Raw genomic sequence first — 22,277 nt, 5'->3', positions numbered from 1 at the left:
ACTTCTCCACTAGGGAAACCTCAAGATACGTATCCAGAGACGTCTCTTTCCATTTGTGGATGTCGACAGGCAAATCACACAGACATTCATTATTTAATCTACCTTTGGATTGGGCTAAATAGTTCTCAGAATAATTACAGAGCATTTGTATTTATAGAAAATCGTCGCACACGATCTGCACTCCCCTCCCTCCTCGGGTAATGCTGCCGTGCTTTATAAATACTGCAGGGGTGTTGGGGGGGGAGGTAGGAGATGCTCGGAGTCACCACGGAAGGCAGAAGGCACGTAACAAACTCCCTAACCACACGGGGAGCTATTACAGCTCTTCTCATTTCCATCATGCTGCAAATGGAGAGCTGACGTGCAGCCCAGCAGCTGCACGGCATCGGCAAAGAGGAGGATGGGGAACCAGAAGCAGAGCTGCCAGTGGGACACGAGGGGTCAGATGAGGGAAGAGGGGTGATAAAGCAGCCCAGGGAAGCAGGACAGGGGTAAGACGAAGGGGAGGAGGAACAGAGGGAAATGGGATGCTGTCTGTGCTGCCTGGCGTTAAGGCTCAGGGCCCCGGAGAGTGGAGTGAGAGCCAGGGAGCCACAGGGACAAGGAGAAGGGAGGGAGGATTCACAGTTCTTCACACAGCAATAAAAGTTTTACAGCAGTGGAGCCAGCTCTTACGATTTTATTGCAAGTATTATAGAGGTAGAACTTCTCAAAGCCATAGCCCCTGGAGTCAAGTTAAGATGTGGGAAGCTTGGCTCTCATTAGAACCAAGGGGAGAGGAGAGGGCCCAGAGATACTGGAGAATGGGAAAAGACAAGGCTCTGACTCCCTGCAGTAAATAAAAAGGAAGTAAAAAAAATTAATATTTACTTATTTTTAAAAGAACCTTATGCCTTTGGAGTGAAGGTGTGCAGGGAGCTGGGCAGCCCTGTGATTTGGGAGGACTCACAGGAGGGAGCATTAAAACTACCTTGCTGAGATTCTCTCTGAATATCTCTGGGGTCCCCCACCGGCACCCTAATATATTGGCATGTCTCAGGCTCTCCCCACCTTCTACTTCAGATAGGGTGTGATGCAGAGACACCCCAAGGGATGCATGAAGCCATCTCACTGGCAAGCTCAGGCTCCAGGAGGGCAGGGCTGTAGGGGATGCTGCTCAGAGCTGCACAGCGCGGGGTTGGCGCGTTGCCTGTCCCCACATGCACACACAAAAATGCTGAGTACTTATATTGCATTAGTGCCTGGAAATTTCATTCCAGTCATAACCCATTCAGTGAGATACTGCACAGATACAGAACAAGCAGCATTATTTTTTTTTTCCTAGAGAGAAAAGCTATAATTCTTTGCATATTGCTTTAAAGTAAACACAGCCAGAGGCTGCACATGCTTGAGTAATGGCCCACGACTGTGCCAGTGAAGAGGGGAGAGATGGCAGCATAATGCCCATGTTCGTTTGCGATGAGATCTCCTTGTGCTGCTCCAGTAATGGATCCACCCAACCCAGCTCAGCAGAGACCATCCTCTGAGAGAGGACGAGTCCAATCCAGGCCCTGAGTTTCTTCAGTTCAGGGCTTTACACCTCATGTTTCCCACTGCTAATTTACAAGCAAATATTTAGCCATCTGGCCACCCCATCCACTGGGCAGCAAAGCAAACCGTTTGGCTCCGCTGCTGAAAGGGTGAAGCTGACATTAAACTTCTCTCCCTGAACACTGGGCACCCCCTCCAACGCAGCATGGCATCCACCATTTGGCAAGCTGCTCCTCTGCCATCTGCGTGGAGAACTCTCCAAAGAGCAGGGAGGCTGCTTAATATAGCAGAGAAGCTTAGCAAACATTTGCAGCCTGGCTGAGAAGACCTCTCTCCAAGTTGCATCTTCCAGAGACTATCTTCCCTTGCCTGTGACGCCTCAGATATCCTTAAACACCTCTGCATTTATTCAGTCCCACTTCCTCTTTGGAGTCTTTTCCTTCCCTTCTCTTCCCTGTTCCCTTCTCACTACCACTCTTCACTTCTACTTTTACATTTGATTTCCCCAACACCTCTCTTCACGCTTGGAGGAGGGCTCTAGATGATGCCAGTGCTCCTTTCCCAGCCCACAGCTCCTTAAAGGCAGAGGGGGAGAACATACAAACAGGAGAAGTTTGGGGAGGCCACATGCCTCTGGAGGGATGGTCTCTTCTTTGCACATCCCTTATGTCCCTTCAGTGCTTTCATGTCCCTTGGCCTCTAAAAGTGGCCCCAAGCCCTGTGTACTGGCAATGGGTGGGTTAGTGGCCTCTGCCTGTAAGGAGTTATTCCACTTTGCTCTCTCTGCTCTCCTCCATAGCTCCCAACATCCCTGCTTCTGGCAGCAGCACTCCCCATGGTCAGCCAGGCAAGAGGATCCATTTCCAAACACTGACAGCCCTGTCCCAGCTTCCATGGTGCATCCACCACTTCTGTACAGGGTTCCCCTCTCTTTGGTTACCCATCTCACAGCCAGTGGCAGCCAAGAAGCTGATTTTACCACTCCTGTGTGAAAATCCACTACCTCAGGAGCCTACTTTCTCTCTGACTTGTAGTACTATAGTGCCATAAGCCCTTCACATCCATCTGCAGCCTAACAGTCCCCTTACTCTTCTCCTTCCAGGAGGGCACAAGGCCAGATGACTCCTCCTGGCCCAGGTTTAATTTTTCCTATCAAGGCCAACAGGGACCAGGAGCAGGATCATTCATGGCACCACTGATCTACCCTGCACAAAACCAAATCTACAAAGAATAAGGAAAAATTAATGTAAGGTTGGACTGAACAACACTTACAGACAGCTTGATCCCACCATATTCCTGCTCCCTGCAGAAGAAACAGCAGGCTAGCTATGTTTTATCAGAGCAAGCAAACTAAGCAACATAAAAGAAAAACAAGCACCCAGCAACCTGGGCACGGACAAGCTTGGCATGAAGACAGCCCTTGCTGCTGTATGGCTCTGAATTCTTAATAGTGCAGCTCCTGTAGTTTCCTCACTGGGAGAGCAGAGAAAGAGAAAAAATACAAGAAAACAAACCCCCTTGAACAACAAACTCTCATGTTCAGTCAGACGTAAAGACAGGAGAAGGGGGAGAGAAAGAGAGAGAGGGAAGGAGGAGAGACAAGAAGACAGAGTACTATTTCCTCTTCAAATATTTATTTTCAGGTCTGCCTTGGAGTGCTGCTTATTGAGATACAAAGCCTGACTGAGCTGCAGCTTGTAAGCTCCAGCTCCATGTGTTCATGGCAAGGACTTCTCTGGATGGTGGGAGCTGCTGGGAATCCCCATCAGCCCAGTTCTACACCCCATAGTGCTCCTTTGGGTCCATGCACCCCACCATGCCTGCTCTCCAGCTCTCCATCCTGAGCCCAGCACCACATATCTGAGGAGCTTATCCAAGTGCTGTGTTAGACTCCACCTGGGACCTTGAAACATGAAGTCCAGCTCCAACCCTTGGCTTTTTGGCCAAGGCACAGAACAGCATTGGAGCTGGGGCCCTGAACTGGCACTCCCCTAACATTTTGAGCTCCCTCAATATTTGTCATGATGCCCTCAGGGGCTGCAGAGCTGGTCTGCATGGAGAGAGGAGATTGTTGAGCTGGTAAAGAGGTACACTGAAAATAGTGACCAAGCAAGGTGGTAGAGAGCCCAGGACTGCTGGAAGTGACATACCTTGGAGGAGAGCCAGAGCTGACATCCTGATCACAGACAGCAATTAAGAAATTAAACTATCCAAGAGGCTTTTTGGGAGGAGTGAGTGTCTGTGGTTTGGTCAGATGCCAGAGCAGGTCAATAACCTTTGTCCTTCTCCTCTCCGCTGCAGATGGAGATCCTCCTCTGCTCCTCATCCCAACATGGCTACAGGACACACAGCAGCAGAGAGGGGGAACATCAGGACTCTGCAAGGCAGTGACAGCGGGGAGAGAGGGGCTGGACAGAAATCACCCGGAGAACCTGGCAAAATCAGTTTCATCTTCCCCTGAACTACAGCCTCTAGCCATAGCTCCTTTCTGCAGGAAAGGACACGAACTGTCAGCAATGTTCCCTGAGCAGTTACCAGGGGCTATTCCTCACCCAGCCCATGTCCCATGGGCAAGAGGCTGCCCTTGGACAAGGACAGCTGTGTCCATAGCACCTGGCACTCTGGTCCCACTGCCAAAGGCCATGCAAGGCAGCACATGGTGTATACACAGAGGTCTTTAGGCCACACAAACACCTCCACATGATGGATTACACACACACAACCACCAGTGAGCCTGGGGGCACCCCAGACATTACCTGAACTGCTGCCATCCCTGCAGGTCATGTGGAAAAGTCCTTTGCTCAGTTAGAAACCCTCATCACTCCTGTCTCCTGTGAAGTGAAGCTCCATGGACCAGATGCCAAAGACATGGACCAGACTGTCCAAACCCAGGACAGTCACTGCACACCCCTGCTGGCACATGCTCCCAGCTTCATGCTGCCCACTCAGTTACATGCCACAGATCAGGGAAAGCTGTGTTTCCTTCTGGGAAAGACTGTGCTGGGAGCCACATGGAGAGAAACCCAGCTGTGTCCCCAGACACAAACCCCAGTGTGACAGCCTCCCCCCCACACCTCTCTTGGCACAGCACACCCCTCTCCAGCATCACACCCACCATGTTCCCCTCTCAGGGATGCTCCTCTCTGCTCCGCTCGCACGTGCCACTCACACGCTCCCACCCTGGCCTTGTGCACTTAGCTGTGCACATCTGCACTTGCCCACCTGCAGCCACACGTGGACAATTTCCTCTCCATGCTGGCCCTGAGAAATATTGATTTCTTTCGCCCCCTGCAATATTTCGCTTGGCTGAGCAGATTTGGAATTGAAGAGTCAGACTCTGCCTAGAGACCAGAACCATATTTAATTCCACGCTTTAAGAAGCCCTGGAGCAGTTTATTCTTATTTTAAGCTACCAGTGCATTTAAAAGCAAAGTGACATTTCAGGGGAATGGGAAGGGAGATGGCTGGTGCCCTCTGCCTCAGTGCAGCCAGCACTGGCAAGAGTTCTGCAGCTCGGCTGCTGCACAGCATCCCCACATGCCCATCAGCTGCTCTGCCCGCACCAATGAGAGGCAAGGGGTGGTGGCAAGCTCACAATTAAAGCTCAGGAGACCTGTTTCCATGTCTTTCTAGCTGAGGAGAAATGAGAAAAAGAAAGGGAAAAAAAAAAAGAGAGAGAGAGAGGAGAAAGGGAAGGTGTGAAAACCTCTGATGAAAATTGCTCGGTGCATTGAGGTTTCTCGATTCATATTGTCTGCTCCTGTAGCCAGGCCCCGCTCATGGAGCAGAGTCCTCACTAATGAGCAATTTGTAGATATTGAACAAAGACATGGTGCCTTGTCCAAAGGATGGTCTCTGATCACAGCAAAAGCACTGCTGGAGGGCAGAGCCACTTGCGTCCACCTCCCTGAAAACACACCTTCCAGCCAGGGAGGCCACTGATCTCCACAGCCACCCCACCACAGCTCCCAGCCACAATGCCTCAGCCCCACTGCCAAAGGAGATGCAACACTGGTTTCTAAAGAGAGAAGAAGGGAGTTAAAATACAGTAGCAAAGGCTCGCCAGGTCCAAGCAGTTGGGCACAGACCAGGCTTGAGACACACGCTGCCCTCTCTATGCCATGCTGAGAATGTCTGCTAGCAACCACAGCAGCAAGAGAAAGCCAAATGACCCCAAAATGGGTCCAGCTCAACAGGACGGGGTGTCCAGATGAGATCAGCCCTGTCAAGAAACAGGCGAAGGTACACTGGGGAAGAGGAAAGGAAACACAGGTCCTTATACATTCCCCTCATCACATCTTTAGAGGATTCACAACACAGGACGGGCTCCTGAGCTGCCAACCTGCCCTGGCTAAGGCCATCTGGTTGGTGGGGTGGGCACACAAACCTCCACATCACCATGGTCCCCAGACACCCCGCAACATGCCCATGGAGTGACAGGCAAGCAGATGGTCTTTACAGCCCCTAAGTAAGGTTGTGACCATATACCAGCTTTCCAATATCTGAAGAAGGCCTACAAAAAAGCTGGGGTAGGACTTTCTGCACGGTCACATAGCAACAGGACAAGGGGCAATGGTTTAATACCTGAAGAGGGAAGATTTAGGTTAGATATTAGGAAGAACTTCATTACTGTGAGGGTGGTAAGACATGGGCACAGGTTGCCCAGGAAAGTTGTTCTCCTCCCTGGAAGTGTTCAAGGCCAGGCTGGATGGGGCTTGGAGAAACCTGACCTAGCAGGAGTTGTCCCTGCCCATGGCAGGAGGGTTGGAAGTGGATGATCTTAAAGGTTCCTTCCAGCCCAAACCATTCTATGATTCTATAAATAACAAAGATGAAGACACCAGCTGTCAGACACCTCAAGGGCACCCCGGTACCTGTGTGTGCATGTGCTCACACTTGTGCCTGACCAGACAGGGATAAGCAACATGACCAAGCGCTGCTCCCAGTGCCCGCTCCTGTGCTGGGCTCGGCTGGGGCTGCGGGGAGGACGCAGAGGCACCCGAGAACTGCTGAGCAGGGCTAGAGCTTGAAACCCGGGAGCATTGGAGCCCCCAGGGAGCCACAATTCACCAGGAGACATGCCTGACAGGAGGGCGAGCCGCGGGCTCCCGGGGTGGAGGCGGCCCCGGGGACTGCGGTGGGGCTGAGGACCGCTGCGGTCTGCAGAGATGCAGTGCTTACCACAGCATCCATCCCCTGCATCAGCTCAGTGTGGTCTGCTCTGACACAAAGCCCTGCTAGCTACGGCGGAGTGTTTTGACTGAAGCAGACAAGCAGCAGAATGAAAATGGAGCCTTTTATATAAATGCCCAAACCTGCAGTCACAGCTCTTGACGTCTTCCCACAGCTCGGGGGAGGGTGAGCAGGGATTGAGCTGGGCAGAGGGAATGGGGGTCTGCAAACTGATCCTGGCCTTGGAAGGCTTGGTTTGGGCAGTGGGGTGGCACCCCACAGTGGGAATGGGCAGAGTGACCTGCTAAGGAGCAGGAGATGCCTGACAGCATCGTTTGCATTTGGTTCTAGCCAGGCCCAGGGCTGGGGGGTATGGATGGCATAGGGCACCCCAATGTGAAGGGGCAAAGCTGGAGGCAGGCAGGCCTCAAACTTGAGCTGATCTACCTGGGCAGCCTTAGGGAGCCTTCAGCATGACACACTCCCCTTGGTAAGTAACTGGGGATGCCCTGAGCTTGGGCCCAGAGAGGCTACGTATCACAGGGGGCTGCATGGGGACCCCCAGTGCCTGGAGGAAGGTCTGATTCACGAGGAGACAGCAGAGATGTAGAGCAGGAGAAACAAAAAACCAAAATTGGCCGTGCTAAAAGCTAAGCCTGTTAAAAAGCACATTACTGTCAGCTTAATTACTATTGCAATTATTTTTTTCAGTATTTTTGACAAATCGCTAAGAATTAGTTTCAAACTGCTAAATGTTGGTGAATCTAAAAATGTAGAGAAGCACAAGTGTTTCACTTTACACCTGAACTTTTCTGAGGATTTCCCAATTCCTTAAGAGAAAAGTTGAGAAATTTTACAACCATAATTTTCTTTCTAAAGGAAGAGAGCAACCACTTTGCAGAGAGAACAGCAGAATGAAAACCTGGGACATTTTTGTTTTCTGCCCCAAACAAAAAGAAAAAATTCAGCAAAACAGTCAAGCTTCAAGTGCTGCTGAAGATGCACTTTTCTCAACAACAATCACTAGAACAAGACCAAGCAACAGCTTCTTGACTTGATCTGCTGAGACCAGCCAGTGTGACCAGCCATATCGAAAGCTTTGGCACATGGATGCAGCCAGGGCACCCCTCCTCCTTCCCCCATCCTCCCAGAAAATCAGCAAGGGCAACAAATACCCCTAAAATGGCTTCAAGGAATGTGTAAGGACAAAGTCGGAATCAAAAAAGTATATAAAATAACAACAACAACAAAAAAAGCACATTGAAATCAACCTACCTGTTAAATGAATAAAAAGGTATTTAAGTTTCCTGAATATCAAGTTGACACAGTTTTTTATGTTCAGGAAAGAAACCGAGACCCTTAAGTAAATCTCCCTTCTCCAGGGCTAGGCATTAAAGGCTTTCTGGTGGATGTCACTTGTTGAGGTCCCTTTGATCTGAGCTGCTGGATGCAGCACACATCTCCTGGCCAGCGCTGCTCCAGCTGCCCTCCTCCTGCATCCTCACTATGGGGATGGTGCAAAGAGAGCTGCTGGCATGGGCAGGGCTGTCCAAAGTGGAGGGCTCTGTGCTGGTTTGGATGCAAAGGGAGGGGGGAGCTGAGTGACTGTCCTCTGCTGCTCTCCAAATGCCACCAGCAGGCCTGCTGATCAGGGTGCCTTTGCATTTCCAGCTGGCCATCTCTCCTCCAAGCAGGACAAAGCACTGGGGCTGCTACCCATCACATCTCCACCTTCACCTCTCCTGCAGGCACCAGCAACAATTTTTCCTCTCTGGGGAAAGCAGCTTTGTGTAGCAGCATGTTACCCATCAAAGGCTCTTCCCTCAGCACCTCCTGAAGTGAGGGAAACCTTTCTTTTTGAGCAGGAGGGGACATGCTCCCTCCTGCAGCAAACACTGCCTGCTCCTCAGCACGAGAGAGAGCATCTTGGTGGCTTCACAGCAGGAGCCCCAAGGGGTGATCCCTTGCTCCCCACATCTACAGAGCAAAGACCCACCTGGCTGCTAAGAAGGACCAGGCAAGCTGATGACATTATTCCATGTTTGCAAGGTCATTCATGGGAGGCAACCACAGGTACAGACACAGATCTCTGCATACACGTGTATTTCTGGATTTCTCCTGTGCTCTGTGTGTGTGTGTATATAAAACCCAGAAACTTAACCAGTGAGACACCAACAAACCCATCAAGTGAAGCAATTTGTCTTAGACAATTGCCTGAGCTGCCTCCGATGTCACTGTCTCACCACTGACAGGAGGCTTTTAAGTGTCCTGAAATTGTACTGAGAGCTCCCTGATGGTCTCCCCCCCTCCTCCTTCACTCTTCTCCCTCAAGCTCCTTCCCGTGTTTCTCCAGCTAAACGCTCTCTTACGCAAATAAACATGCAGGGAGGCACAAAAGGCATTTTGTCTATGATTTCAATACAACCACGTATTTCTCATTCAAATATTCAGCTGTATCCTTCAGAGATCAAAAGCAAAGCACTGAAATGAGGCGAGGCAACCAACATCCCAAGCCAATAGCTCCAACTTCCCTTTTGTTCCTGCCCTGGCTGAGACATTAGTAGGGGACAGAGGGATCTGTCCCCTGCTGTGGTGTCACTCCCAGGTGTCACAGATCGAGGGTACCTGTACACACAGGTATAGCTCTGTCACATCATCCATCTCTCTCCCCCATCTCTGCACAGCCAGAGGTGGCCATTAAAGCCCTCACGCAATAGGCAGGAGATCTGGCTGCAAAGAAGCCTCCAGAAATGGGGAAGCCAGAGATGGCACATCTTGGACCAACTGATGAAAGCCCCCTGCTAACAAGAAACTCCAGGGAAGGGGTCCCCCATGTCCTGCCCCAGCACTCAGAGAATCCACATTGCACAGGGAGCTGGAAGGTGCAGTGTTGCTTCTGTGCAGCACAACATCCTCCAGCATAGCCAGCACCCACTGCCACCTGCCCCCAGCACAGCTGTAGAGGGAAGAATACCTGAGTGAAGCAAACCCTGCCCAAAAACACATCCAAAAGCCTCCCCTGTACCCCTACCTTCCAGCCAGAAACCATCTGCCAGCCAGAACTGCACCATGGGTCCAGGTTTGTCACCACAGACAGGCTCCCCTGCACAACAACCTCTGTGGATGAGCTTTTTAGCTCTCCTTCCATCCCAAACAGCCCTTTTCCCCCCTGGGGATTCACATAGTGGAGCTGAGCCCTGGCAGCTGCCTTCTCCTTTCCCCACCTTGCTGAGGAAGGTGCTCAGCTCGAGTCATGGGGTTTGGCATGTTTACTGTATAATATATGAACTCGTACCAGTTTTATAAGCCCCTCCTGGCTCAAATCACATTGTAATTCTGAACAGCCTTAAACTCATTTAAATCCCAATAAAAACACCGCCCTGCATTTGCATTTGCTGCTCGCTGGTCCCTGCGGCTGCTGTGACAGCAGTTCCTGGGGAATTGATAATGCTCAGGACACTGCATTCCAGAAACCATCCCTCACAGGCAGGGTTGGGATGTGCACTTAATGGGACAGGTGAAAAAATAGATGTAAGGAATGGATCTCCAGACTGAATCAGGATGATGCACGGAGCAGTAGGCATCAAAACTTCCACAGCAACACAGGAGCACAGCAGCAGCACCAGTGCTGAAAGAAACATCAGTGTCCCACCTCCTCTGAGATCCCAGAGGAGGACTGGGCCTGGTACGAAGCTCTGACAGAACAAGGCACCTGCAGACAGTACCGTGAAGGGTTCTTAAAAGAGGACAGGGAATGACTAATGAAGTGCCAGCAAATAACAAGCACTGTGGATGCTGCAGGGAGCTTGTGCATGAATGGCACAGGCTCCCTGGGGACAGATGGGGACAGACTTGCCCTGGTTTCCCACACTGCCTGGTGTGCCAGTGACAAAGGGGGGCCGTGTCACACTATGGGGAAGGCACTGAAGGTGCTGTGACTGCACTTCACAGTCACACACTCCATCCCCAGGCCACCGTCACAAAGAACCAGTCCCAAATGCAGACAAAAGTAGGGCTTGTTCTGGCTGTGCTGGAGGAGACAGCCAGGGGCTGGGTGATGGGGACCCTGAAAACCCCAGCTCCCATCAGCAAGCCTACACAGCTCTCCCACCTCACCCCAGGCTCAGGGGGATAGTCAGGTCAGCATGGCCCAGGTGCTGCCCTTATGCCCAAGATCACCTCTTTCCTACCCTCCTAGCTCTGCTGCTCCCCCACTCCCTACAGCATCCACGCATCCCTCTGGAGCCTCTTGTCTCTCCGTGTCCACTTCTGCTCCATTCCCAGCCCTCCACCCCACTCTCCCAGTGCTCCCTGGCTGTTGTTAGTGATGACATTAGGAGGCTCCCATGGAACAGTGAGATTATGAGCTTTGCCCTTCCAGCCATGAAAATACTAATTATTACTGAGATAAATGGGAATATCAATGATGAAAGTCAATATTATTGCCTCCTTTGTTCCTGTTTGTTTTATTTGTAGATGAAAAGACCACTCAGCCCGTTTCCCCAGGATGTGGCTGGGAGCTGGAACAGCTCCTCTTGGCAAGGCTCATCCAGGGCTGTGCTCTGATAAGAAATCATCCTGCACAAATGCTTGCAAAAGGCTCCCTAAATCAACAGCTCTCAAAAGCAGGCATTGCCTTTGATTGATTCATAAAACTGGTGCTGCCTCTGTTCCCCACTCCAGTACCAGGCGAGGGAGGATTTAGAGGAGGGGGAAGGTGTAACATGGGTGGAAGTGATTAACTGTGGAACACAGCACAGCGCTGGGAACGCTCCACAGTTTGTCTGGGCTTGAAGCTCACACCTTCATCCTCCTCACCCAGCAGTTTAGCCACCAAGATGGGCTCCGAGAGCCCCTTCCAGGTTCCAACACTGCCTCTCAGGCTGACCTTGGGTGAGACCCCCAGCACCAGTGCACCCAGGCAGGCGCTTACAACACTGCCTTATTCAGCAAGTCTGCTCCCTCTGCATGTTCTGAGTCAGAGCTGCTGATTTCAGTGACAAGGGACCTTTTATTCTTTGGTTTTTTCAAGCCCTATTAGACTCACAGAGCTAATGCAGCTAAGAGCCAGTGAATGGGATGCTAATTTTGGATCAGGACTGACAACATCAGGAGAGTGCTCCCCGGAGCGGCCCCAGTCATCAGCTGGATTGGAGAGTAGGTGGGGGGCTGGGGAGGGGTGGATGTGCTCCCTGTGTCCCAACCCCACAGCAAGGAGGGAGCAGTGGGATCAAGGTGGGGGGATGCTCCCCTGCTGCACAGGTTGCCTCATGCAGAGCACAAGGGATCATCACAGACTGCTCTGGGTTGGAAGGGACCTCTAAAGATCACCTAGTTCAACCCCCTGAAGTAAGCAGGGACATTCTGCTTGTTTTTTCTTGTTCCTAATACAGCCTAACATGTGGCTAGAAATGCCTCCATACCCTTCTGAGTCCCCAGTCCATCAGTAGAAACCATTCATGAGGGCAAACCAGTCCACTGACCCCCAGCTCCCCCAGCTCCAAGTGCTCCTCTCCCTCTACTGAATACAAACCAGCCCAGCCCCTCTCTATGCAAACGAAGACAAACTCTCTTGCTGCCTCTCTCCAAGTGCAATGAAACCAGGAGAACTGGAAGCTTGGCAGGACTAATTATTCCAGTTTTTAAAAAGAAACCAGACTGTCCCAAATATTTCATAGAAGGTAATTTTTTAGAGCTTTTATAACTCCTTCATGCCTACACTCCCCCCCACCCCCCCATGTGAGGTTGCAATTAAGCAGAAAGTATCAGTACATAAACCCAAAGGAAAAAAGCTCCACGCAAGCTCAGCTTCTGCTTCTTCCCACTCAACACTGATGTGACATCCCAAGTTCTGGGTGCATGATACTATCGCCTACCCTAAGACAGGGAAGAGCAGTTTGACTGCTAGAAAACCTCAAGTACCTTGCATCCTTGCTGGCATGGCACCCAGACTCCTGCCACAAACAGTCTCCAGAGGTCCCGCCCCCAGCATCAGGCACTTGACATCAAACCCCAACACCACAAATCTCTCTAGAGCTGCTGGTTGTGGCACCCAGGTTTGCACCAAGGGCCAGCAGGCCCTTGCCGAGCTTATTAGCATTTCCACAATTAATATTCTGCAAATGTGCTACCAAAAATATTAAAAACAACAAAAAGATCTCTTTACATTAGCAGCTGTGTCAGTCCTCGGACTGAGACACTTGGAGAGAAATCTGATTTAATCTGGAGAGCTGGGTGAGAACCAGCTTAAGGTGTGGGAAAGAAACTTGGCCCCCTGGGATGAAGGAGCAGACCTTCCAAACAGCACCTACCAGAAGAGGCTACGGACACCATTCCCTCTGTTGCCTTCCTTCCCTCCAAACTTGTTCTCTCTCTCAGCTCTTTCCAACCACCCTGTTTACCCACAGCTTTTGGGTCAGCTGGAGACAAGAGCACCCCTAGCATCCCCAGCTTTCCTAAGCACCCTTCTTTGGCACTGACTCAGCACTGCTGCTACTCCTACATAAGACACAAACATCTTTCTAGGGGCACTCAATGGTCCCCTTGGGGGACAGCCTGGGGGTCCCAGGCAGCATCTCCTGCTGCACAGGCATCCAGGCTCTGTTGCCTTGTCTTCCCTCACTCTGAGCTACGAAATTGTTCAGCAAAATGAAGTTATTAGGAGAGGTAATATTCTCCACCTGACAACTTGCATTGCTCCAACAAGTGCTGACCTCTGCAGCATAGCACAACACACTCCCAGGACACACACCTTCTGGGAAATGAGCTGCCACCCCTTCCTTTCCTTCCCCTTTCCACCTCCTGACACTCCCAGGGCTCCCACTCAGCCCCTTCCCTTCTCCCAATCTTCCTGCACCTCCAGGTCCCCCCTGCATCTCCCTCCCTGCTTGTGGTGACTCTCATGAGGGGTTTCTGGCCAGGATAAGATGGGGACACTGGGGTGGCCACGCTGACATTCATAAGCTTTTCACATAACTGGTGTTGAAAGCTTGCTTTTAAAAAGTTGAAACCTAAGACAGTCCTGTGACACAGAGGCTTGGAGGAAAGCCTGACCTAGGGCAAATTTGTCGCTGTGCCACCAGAGCTAGCAAGAGCAGAGAGGAGGAGGATTTTTTGGATCATTTATGGCATGTACACTCAGAGATAAACATCCGTCATAGGTTCAGAGATTTGCTCAGTTTAAAGACTAAAAATTTATGCATTAGAAATCCACTCAGGTTCTCTCAGAACTAAATAAAAATTCTGACCACACCATCCAGCTCCAAGGTTCGTGGTCTCCCCAGGGGGAAGGTTCAGGCCTGTGCTGGATGCTCAGGCTGAGATGCCCCATCCCAGCACCAGGTTCTGCTTTGCTCAAGGCTGCTGGGCAGGGCCAGGGGCTCTGTGCTCAACCCAGGGTTTCCAGCACCCAAGGTGTGGCTGCTGCCCATCAGCATCTGGCTGTCCCTTGTATTCGTTAGTGGGGAGACCAGTCTGAGAAACACAGCTTACACCCCCCTCTGCCATCCCAGATTTCCAAGGAAATAACTTAAGGAAAAAGCAAAAGGAAAAAAACCAAACCACTTCATTTTCTAAATACTGTTCTTAGGAAAAAAAATCTTCAACTTTAGCAAATGGCACTCTGGAAGAAAATACCCAAACCTGAACCAAAACCAGATGGCTCTCACTGCTTGTTTGTTGTTTGTTTTTTTTTTCAGGGAGGACTTCAACCAGCCCAACCATTTCCCAGCAGAATTTTGTTTTGATAGAAGATTGCTAAGAATAAACACGTTTCAGGGCTTGATGCTGAGAAACTGTTTTGACAGCAAACTGCTATTACCAGGGTCCCTCCACTGCCTCTGTCAGCCCTGACACAGTGGGAACTCCTCTGACCGAGCATCCTTTGCATGCAGCTTTCCCGTGCCCAACTTGCAAGGAGTGCCCACAGGAGGGAAGGGTGTCCAGGTCCATTCCTGCTTTACATAAAATGGGAAACGAGAACAAGAAGCTGGAAATACCTCTCTGCATAGCTGGAAATACCTCTCCACCTGCCCCTCTCATGCTGGAACACAAGGCAAGGTGAGGACACAGGTCCCTTTTTTGCATGCATCATGTTGAGCCTATGCAGCTTGCTCTTTCCTTTGAGCAAAGAACAAGATGTAAAAGGGAAATTACATATCTGCATGCATGCCTCTGAGTATAAAAGCCAGTTCTGCCTCTCTCTCCTCTGAACCAGGTGTGGGATGCTGCCTGCCCTGGGTGAGCCCCTGTGCTCTGCCCCAAGCTCTGTCCCTCCCTCCTGGTGGCCCCACTCCTGAGGGCAGAGATCACAGCATAACCCCACCATCTCCTACCACCTTGGAAAACATCCAGTTTGAACAATTCCCCTTCCCAGCTCTGGCATATAAAAGAAGATGCTTGAATCATCTTTTTTTTTTTGTATCCCTTAGGAAACTGAATTCTGCTCTTCAAAGAGAGATCCCTTTGTTCTCTCCCGAGGACTGACATCCTGGGAAATTGCCTCAGCCCATTCAGCTCTGATGTTTGCTGTCTCACACACTGCCTGCATCAAACTGACAGTTCACAGATTTCAGCTGAGGGTTTGTACGTAACAGTACAAGCTGAAACCTGCTCCCAGCTCTTAACTGTCCCAGCAAGAGTGCTGGAGGAAGGAGGCTGAGTTGGCAGAGAGCGCACAGCACCCTGTGATGGTGATAGAGACATCTCACGATCTCACAAAACACTGCCTTTGGAGGAAGCCTCCTGCCTGCCCTCCTCTGGAAGATGGAACTCCTTCTGCCCAGCATCCCCTGGGATGCAGTGCTCAGCTGTCCACGCTGGTTCACTCCCTGCAGGCAGCACTTACCCCTCCTGGTTGCAATACAAGTCACAGAATTAATCACAGAATGCCTTTGGTTGAAAGAGACCTTCAAGATCATGCAGTCCAACCTTTGACAAGCCGGAGCAAACCACCTGCCCAAGCCATGACAGAGCCCTCTCTTAGAAAATTCTCATTTTTGAATGCCTTCCCCCTCTTGTGCTGGCACAAGGGACTGAATGTTTCTCACCTGCTCTAGTTCCTGGTTGAAAGCTTCCCTGATCACCTCATGCCCCGGGAGGGTTGGGCAGCTGCCCTGTGCTATGGAGGGGAAGCATCCCTACCATGCTTGTGGCAGCAGAACCCAGGACTCAGCAGGACCGAGGGACACGTGTGTTCCCTATGCTCAGTGACACCACAGTGCCCAAGCTCCTGTGCCACCCACCCGGGTCAGGTGGAGTGGGGGTCCTCGCGGACTGGATGCCACAGGAGTGCTGGGCTTTGGCATCTCCTCTGCTTTCCACACATGCACTGTGGGTGAAACCAGAGAGAAATTAAGGCTGGAAACCTGGCATTTGAGAGGAGAGTGGGACACACATGAAAACGCCATGAAGATTTCCCCCCTCTCCCTCCCTAAAGGCAGAGCTCAGCTGAGCTTACCCTTCATCTGATGTCTAAGAACTATAAATCAGGCTGCAAAAGACAGAAAAACACAACTACCAAAATTTAGTGGAGCCACTGCTGGAAAGGACCAAAATGAACTGCTTAAGAGAAGCCATTTTAGAAACAGAGCAGGCCTGTACTTAGCAGAGCATTGATCTGCTGACAGCTACTGGGACAGATTTGGGCCAGAGCACTTGGGAATCATTTGCAAGGATCTCTCAAGAAACACACACTTGTGAAAGCCCTCTGAAAAGCACTGCTGTAAAACACTGCTGGAGATGTCTGCAAGGACAGAGAGCACCTTCTGGACAGAGTGGGCTCACACCACCTCCAGTAAAGCCTCCCCGGATGGGCAGCGCTGTGGGGGCAGCTCAGGCACAGCCCTTGCCCAAGGCTGCATCCCTGCACTGTGTCCCAGGCTCAGCTCCCCACAGCCAAGGTACAAGCTGTGGAGAAGGGGCAGAGCAGGTACCCCATGGTTTGTGACTCTCCTGCCATGTGTGGAAAGAGAAGTGTCCCAGGTTCACCTTTCCTCCTGCCCGAAACCATTTTCCGTCACAATTTCTGCTGTTTCAGGGGATAACGCCCAAGGCAGGGGATGTAATCCTCCTTTTTGGGGGGGTAAAAAAATTGTTATTCTGAAGCCTGATTATCTCTGCAAGCCAGGGGGGTGGGCACAGAGAAGCCTCAGGAGACATGAGCACTATTGGACTCTGCCTGCCCTTCCTACCACGGGGACACAGCTCTGGGCTGGCCAGGAGCCTCTCACCCTTTTCTGAAGCAGTTATCATCTGAGATAACTCAAGGACACCCAAGGAAAGAAAAACTACCTCATTCCCAGAGGTGTTGAGTGCCCTTGGTGCTTACTGGCTTCAAATCCCAGTGTTCACTGCCCCCAGCCCTTGGTTAATTCTCACCATCACAGAGCAGCAGCAGAGGCTCAGATGACTTGGGATACACTAGGGGCAGAGAGGGCAGAGACAAGGGGGAATGCAGCCCTTCCTCTGCTTCCCAGCCCCCTTGTGCACATAGCTCCTGCACTGACTGGATCAATACACCAATTAATGGTTCATTGTTTGTTGTGGGGTTTTGGTTTTTATTCCCATTATTGACTGCACCTCCTTATGAACTCATATCCTTAGCAGATCTTAGGAACAATCCCAAAAAGATACCAAAATAAACCTGCCATAAAAAAACAAGGAGCAAACCAATGCCTTTGCTTTAGGGGAACACAGCCTGTCCAACCATGCTTCAGAGAACATCTGAGGTCCTAAAATTGCTCAGGAGCCCACAGAAGGCATTGAAAAATGGGATACAATTTGTTTGGTGTATTTATTTATTTTTGCTTTCACACATCACTTATTTTAAAAGACTAAAAACATGTTTATGGATTTAACATATTTAAATGGATCAAAATCTGTTTAACTAGAAAAGAAAACAACTCTCCCACCCTAAACGTCTTGTGGGCTGGGGCCTGCTTTTCAATCTTCTACCCACAGCAAATATTTCAACTCCCTTTTTAAGCTGAAAGGCTGCTTCTGGGGACAGACTGGGGAGAGGACCTTTGTGCAGTGCTGTTCCATCACTCTCTTCCATGTCTGCCTCAAGCACCAGTTAGCCAGAAAGACCCAGGAACACCTGGGTAGTGCGGGTCAACTGAGAGACAGGGGACAAAAAAAGGCATCTGTGTGTAGGGAGAGCATCCAGAGAAGATAAAAAAAAAAAAAAGAGAAGCCTTCCTCCTCCTCCTCCATCAGCAGCTTTCCACAAGGAGGATCAATGCAGCCCACTGTAACTGCACTGTTGTTCCATTTTTAATTAATGAAAGAAAAAACTAATCATTGAATTAAACTTCTCATTACTCCAGCTGAATACCCACTAAGTAAATTTAATTACTGTACAAATTGGGTTTCTCCCTGCCTGTTTCATTAGCTACTGATAAAGATGAAGGTGGAGAGGAGGAAAAAGATGAAAACAGAGAAAATGGAAGATGGGAATAACAAACACAAAGCCAGAGGTAAATGATTCAGCAGGCTCAGGGACTTCCAGTAAGGGCTTGGGAAAAGACCATTCCACCCCTCTCAAACCAGGCTGGAGAGATTCCTTGTGGAATGAGCCCCTCTTCCTCCATTTCACCTCCTGCAGAACAGCAGACAGAGGCTGGGGCACAACCTGCTCCCCTCCAAGTAAAGGCAGATGCTGATTTTGGATCTGCAACAACCCTTGCTCCCTCCTGATCTTGCAGAGCTCTGGACAGCCAAATTTTGCCTCTGCAAACAAAGGCAGGAACCCTGTAATGCTTCAGCAGGGAGCTACTGCTGACAAAAAGCACGAGGAGCACACGAGGAGGGCTATCAAATGCCTGCTGTCCCACCACGTATCGAGACACCTGCCTGGCACTCTTTGTATTTTAAGCCTTTCTGCTGGGGTGAGAGCCCTGTGCCCAGGCTGCTGGGAGCTGGGGGTGTGCTGACAACACACTCCTTGGAGATCAGAGGAGGATGAGTGCCTGCAGCTCCCCCACTACAGCAGCACAGGTCTTGTTCATGGCCTGATTTTGGGTCTCTCCTACCCACCCACTCTGATTCAGCCTCCATTCCTCCTTCCTGACACAGGGCACGAGTCACTGGATGGGCTTAGGTTCACAGAATGGCTCGGGTTGGAAGGGACCTTAGAGGCCGTGGGCAGGGACACCTCTCATCCATCCCAGGTTGCTCAAAGCACAGATGCCATGGGGAACAGACAGGGCTGGGGGAGACCTGCCATGACGTCTCATCCTCACCTCACTATGAGGTCTTGTGGCACTCAGAAGTAGCCAGCAGAGGCCCGGGGCCACCACCACATCCTCAGGGCTCCATCTCATTCCCAGGAGGATGCTGTCTCCCAGGTGGACCCAGCACAGCAGGCACAAGCTTGCTACCGTAGCTAAAATTAGACTCCCCTAGAGCTTCTCCTGCCATCCCCGAAGTCATTGGTACAACTTGTTCTGCCACCACAGGCTCTTTCCCCCCCCGAAAAAAAACCCAAACGCAGCGATGCTCAGTAGGAGCCCTCGCAGCTCCGCCTCCCTCGCATGCACAAAGCGAACAGCTCAGCTCGCTGGGTTCTGCAGCCACCACTTCCCTGTGATCAGCCCAAAATCCCTCCTCCTGCCCACCAGCCCAGCGGTCCGGGGTGGAACACCCATTCCTCCCCCAATAGCAACATATTCTGAGGATTTGGGCTGGGAAGGCAAGGGGGGATTTTCTTCTTCACTGTTGGTTTTTTTCTGTTTGTTTTTATTTTTTATTGAGAAGTAATTTGGGGTTAACAGAAATTTTTTGGATTTTTTTTTCCCAATTAGCTGAATTTTAAAATCCTGGTAATAATCTGGGCCTGAACGAAACATTTTGTTTGGTCTGAAGTAAAGCTTTCATTTTGTTTGTAGGTGGCTTCCCCCCCCCGAAAAAAAATTAAAACCTCGAAAAAATGCAGAATGAAATGTCATCTCCAAACAGATGGCTGAAAGGTTTCATTTTGAAAATGTCAAAATGAAACTTTTTAGCATTTCACTTCCCCACCCCCAGCCCAAACCACTTGCTAAATACAACCTGAATTCGTGAGCTGTTTCTGTTGACTGAAACCTGAATTTTTTCAGTGCATAAGTTGTTCTCTCAATGCCTTCTTTTTTTTTTTTCAGGCCTCCTCTGAGCATCCTTCTGCAGAGGGGGAAGCGAACCCTTGCAGTGTGTACTTCTCCTGGGAAGTGGCACAGGAAAGGAGAACAAAAGCCAAGGGACTCACCGTGGCAGCAGATCTCTGCAGCTTTGTTCTGGGTGCTGGAGGGGCTTCCCGTGCAGCAGAGGGAAGGGGGGTGCTGCAGCCCCAGGTGGGAAGGACAAGGTGGTCCTGCCTGTCTCATGAGACCCAACACGGAGCAGCGGGGCACCTCACTCAGCCCTGGACACACAGCCCTGCAAGACAGGAGGATGAGGAGAGCGTGAGAAGTTGCTGAAGGGAAAAAATATTCAACCTGGGGGGGGGGAAAGGGGGGAGGTGTTGGGTGCTGAGGCCAAGGAATTAGGAGTTAGGGCAAGGTGGTAGCAGCCCACAGCTGCCTGACACTGCTCATGGTTCCATGCAACACTTTTCATCTCCTCTTGCCTCGCTCTTGGGTTGCACTCACCCATCAGCTTGCTAGCACTGGACCACACAAGAGATAAGCAGGAGGATCACAGAACCATAGAACGTGAGGGCTTGGAAGGGACCTCTGGAGATCATTGAGTCAGCCCCCCTGCCACAGCAGGATTACCCAGGGCAGGACACACAGGAACACATCCAGGTGGGTTTGGAGACTCCACAACCTCTCTGGGCAGCCTGGGCCAGGGCTCCCTCAGCCTCACAGGAAAGAAGTTTCTCCTCATGTTGAGGTGGAACTTCCTATGTTCTAGCTTCAAGCCATTATTCCTTGTCCTGACCCCTTCCAGAATTCTCTCAGTCTTTCTTCACAGGAGAGATGCTCAAGTCCCTTCATCATCCTTGTATCTCTCCCTTGGACTCTCTCCAGTAGGCCCCTGTCTCTCTTGAACCGGGAAGCCCAAAACTGGATCCAGTATTCCAGGTATGGTCTCACCAGGGCAGAATAGAGGGGGAGAAGAACTTCCCTAGATCTTCTGGATATCTGAAGCATCTTCCCAGCAGTAAACCCAAGCCAAGGGACCTAGTCCCACATCCAGAAGGGGTTGCTACCTCCCACACATGGTCATCAGTCCTTGCCCACACCACGGCAGCACTGGCAGACAGACATTGCAGAAGGCTTTGCCTACCTGACCTCTCTTGCTCAGAAAGGGATGATGTTCATCCCAGAGCTGGCCAAAAGCAGATGCCAGGGATGAGCTCTAACCATTCCCTGGCTGAGAACCAGCCAGGGGCTGATCAGGCTTACCATGTCCCCTCTCCCACACCCTGAGGCCATGGGAGGGTGGTCCTGGGTGACCGCCCCAGCCACTGCCTTGTGCCATCACCACAGCCAGGTGACCCCATCCCTACATCCCAGGACCTGTCCCCCAGATGGGTGTTTAGGTGTGATGCTGGAGGACATTGAATCACACACAAAGGGCTCCCACCTTCAGTAAGCAGGAGTCAAGTTTTGATTACAAACTTCCCAGTCCAAGAGTTTTCAAGCATGAGCAAAGTCCAGCAGCCTGAAATTCTGCCTTGAATTCAAGGCCTTCGCAAACAGGGAAGGAATGGAAATATTCCAAATTTGCTTTAAATTTGCAAGTGCTCCCCAAAGAGCTCAAGGATTGCCAGGTAGCATGCAGCAGAGAGTAACAAAGCACATCAGATTCAGGAGATTTTTCTCAACACCACCACCACCACCCCCTTCAAAATCATAGTTATAAAAATCTGGTTTATGTTCCACATGAAGTCGGGTAAGGAAATCACATGCCACAAAAACCCTGTGAAAAAAACAGAGCTGAAACCTAATCCCAGCATGCAGAAGTGAGGTTTAGAGTTCTGGAGAGAAACAGGTTCATTGCTCATTTTCTTCTCCCTTTTTGCCTCTGGGTCAGTGCAGGGGCACCAGCACCACTTCCAGCATGAGTACACACCACAAAATGCCATGGCTGGTGTCAGAAAACCTGTTCTTGTGAGATCACTGGGAGATGAAAGAGGATTAGATGAAGCTTAGCCTAAGCATCTCAACAGTATCAAGCCGTAAGACGATGCTCAGCCATTGCTACTCTGAAGGTAACACAGGGAGAGATTTATCTCCCAAGGGAGGAACAATCTTCCTTCAGAGAGCCTTCCTTGGCACCAAGAGGGCAGTTTTCCAGGTGCTCCATGCACGCAGGGGCAGGGCAGGATGGAAGCTGCCGGAAGGAGTTGCACGGAATAGGAGGCGGATTCGCTCCAAACTCAAACCTCCTCCCAAGTCCAGGGGGTGGCGGTCGGAAATGAAGCCCATCTGTTCCCAAAACATTGGGCCTGTGGAGAGGTGAGGAAGCTGAGCTCAAATGAAATCAAAAGGGTTTGAGAGGCAGAGCCAGTGAGCTGCCCATCAGGGGAGGGACGCTGCCTCTCAGGCTCACTACTGCAATGAGTTTGGAGATCTCAGTCCAAACCTCAATGA

General features: G+C 50.8%; 1 protein-coding gene across 1 annotated transcript in view; it reads right to left on the bottom strand.

Moving 5' to 3' along the window:
* The window catches only part of LINGO1 (leucine rich repeat and Ig domain containing 1), a 157,011-nt gene that overhangs the window by 49,726 nt on the left and 85,008 nt on the right, over nucleotides 1-22,277 (bottom strand). The window contains exon 4 of the mRNA XM_071754734.1: nucleotides 19,946-20,115. The gene's annotated coding sequence lies outside the window, so the exon portion shown is untranslated. The remainder of the gene's footprint in view (nucleotides 1-19,945; nucleotides 20,116-22,277) is intronic.

The sequence above is a fragment of the Heliangelus exortis genome, chromosome 11, assembly GCF_036169615.1.
Source record: "Heliangelus exortis chromosome 11, bHelExo1.hap1, whole genome shotgun sequence".
Classification (NCBI taxonomy): domain Eukaryota; kingdom Metazoa; phylum Chordata; class Aves; order Apodiformes; family Trochilidae; genus Heliangelus; species Heliangelus exortis.
Note: the sequence above shows the minus strand (reverse complement) of the source record. Positions and strands in the feature narration are given on the sequence as shown.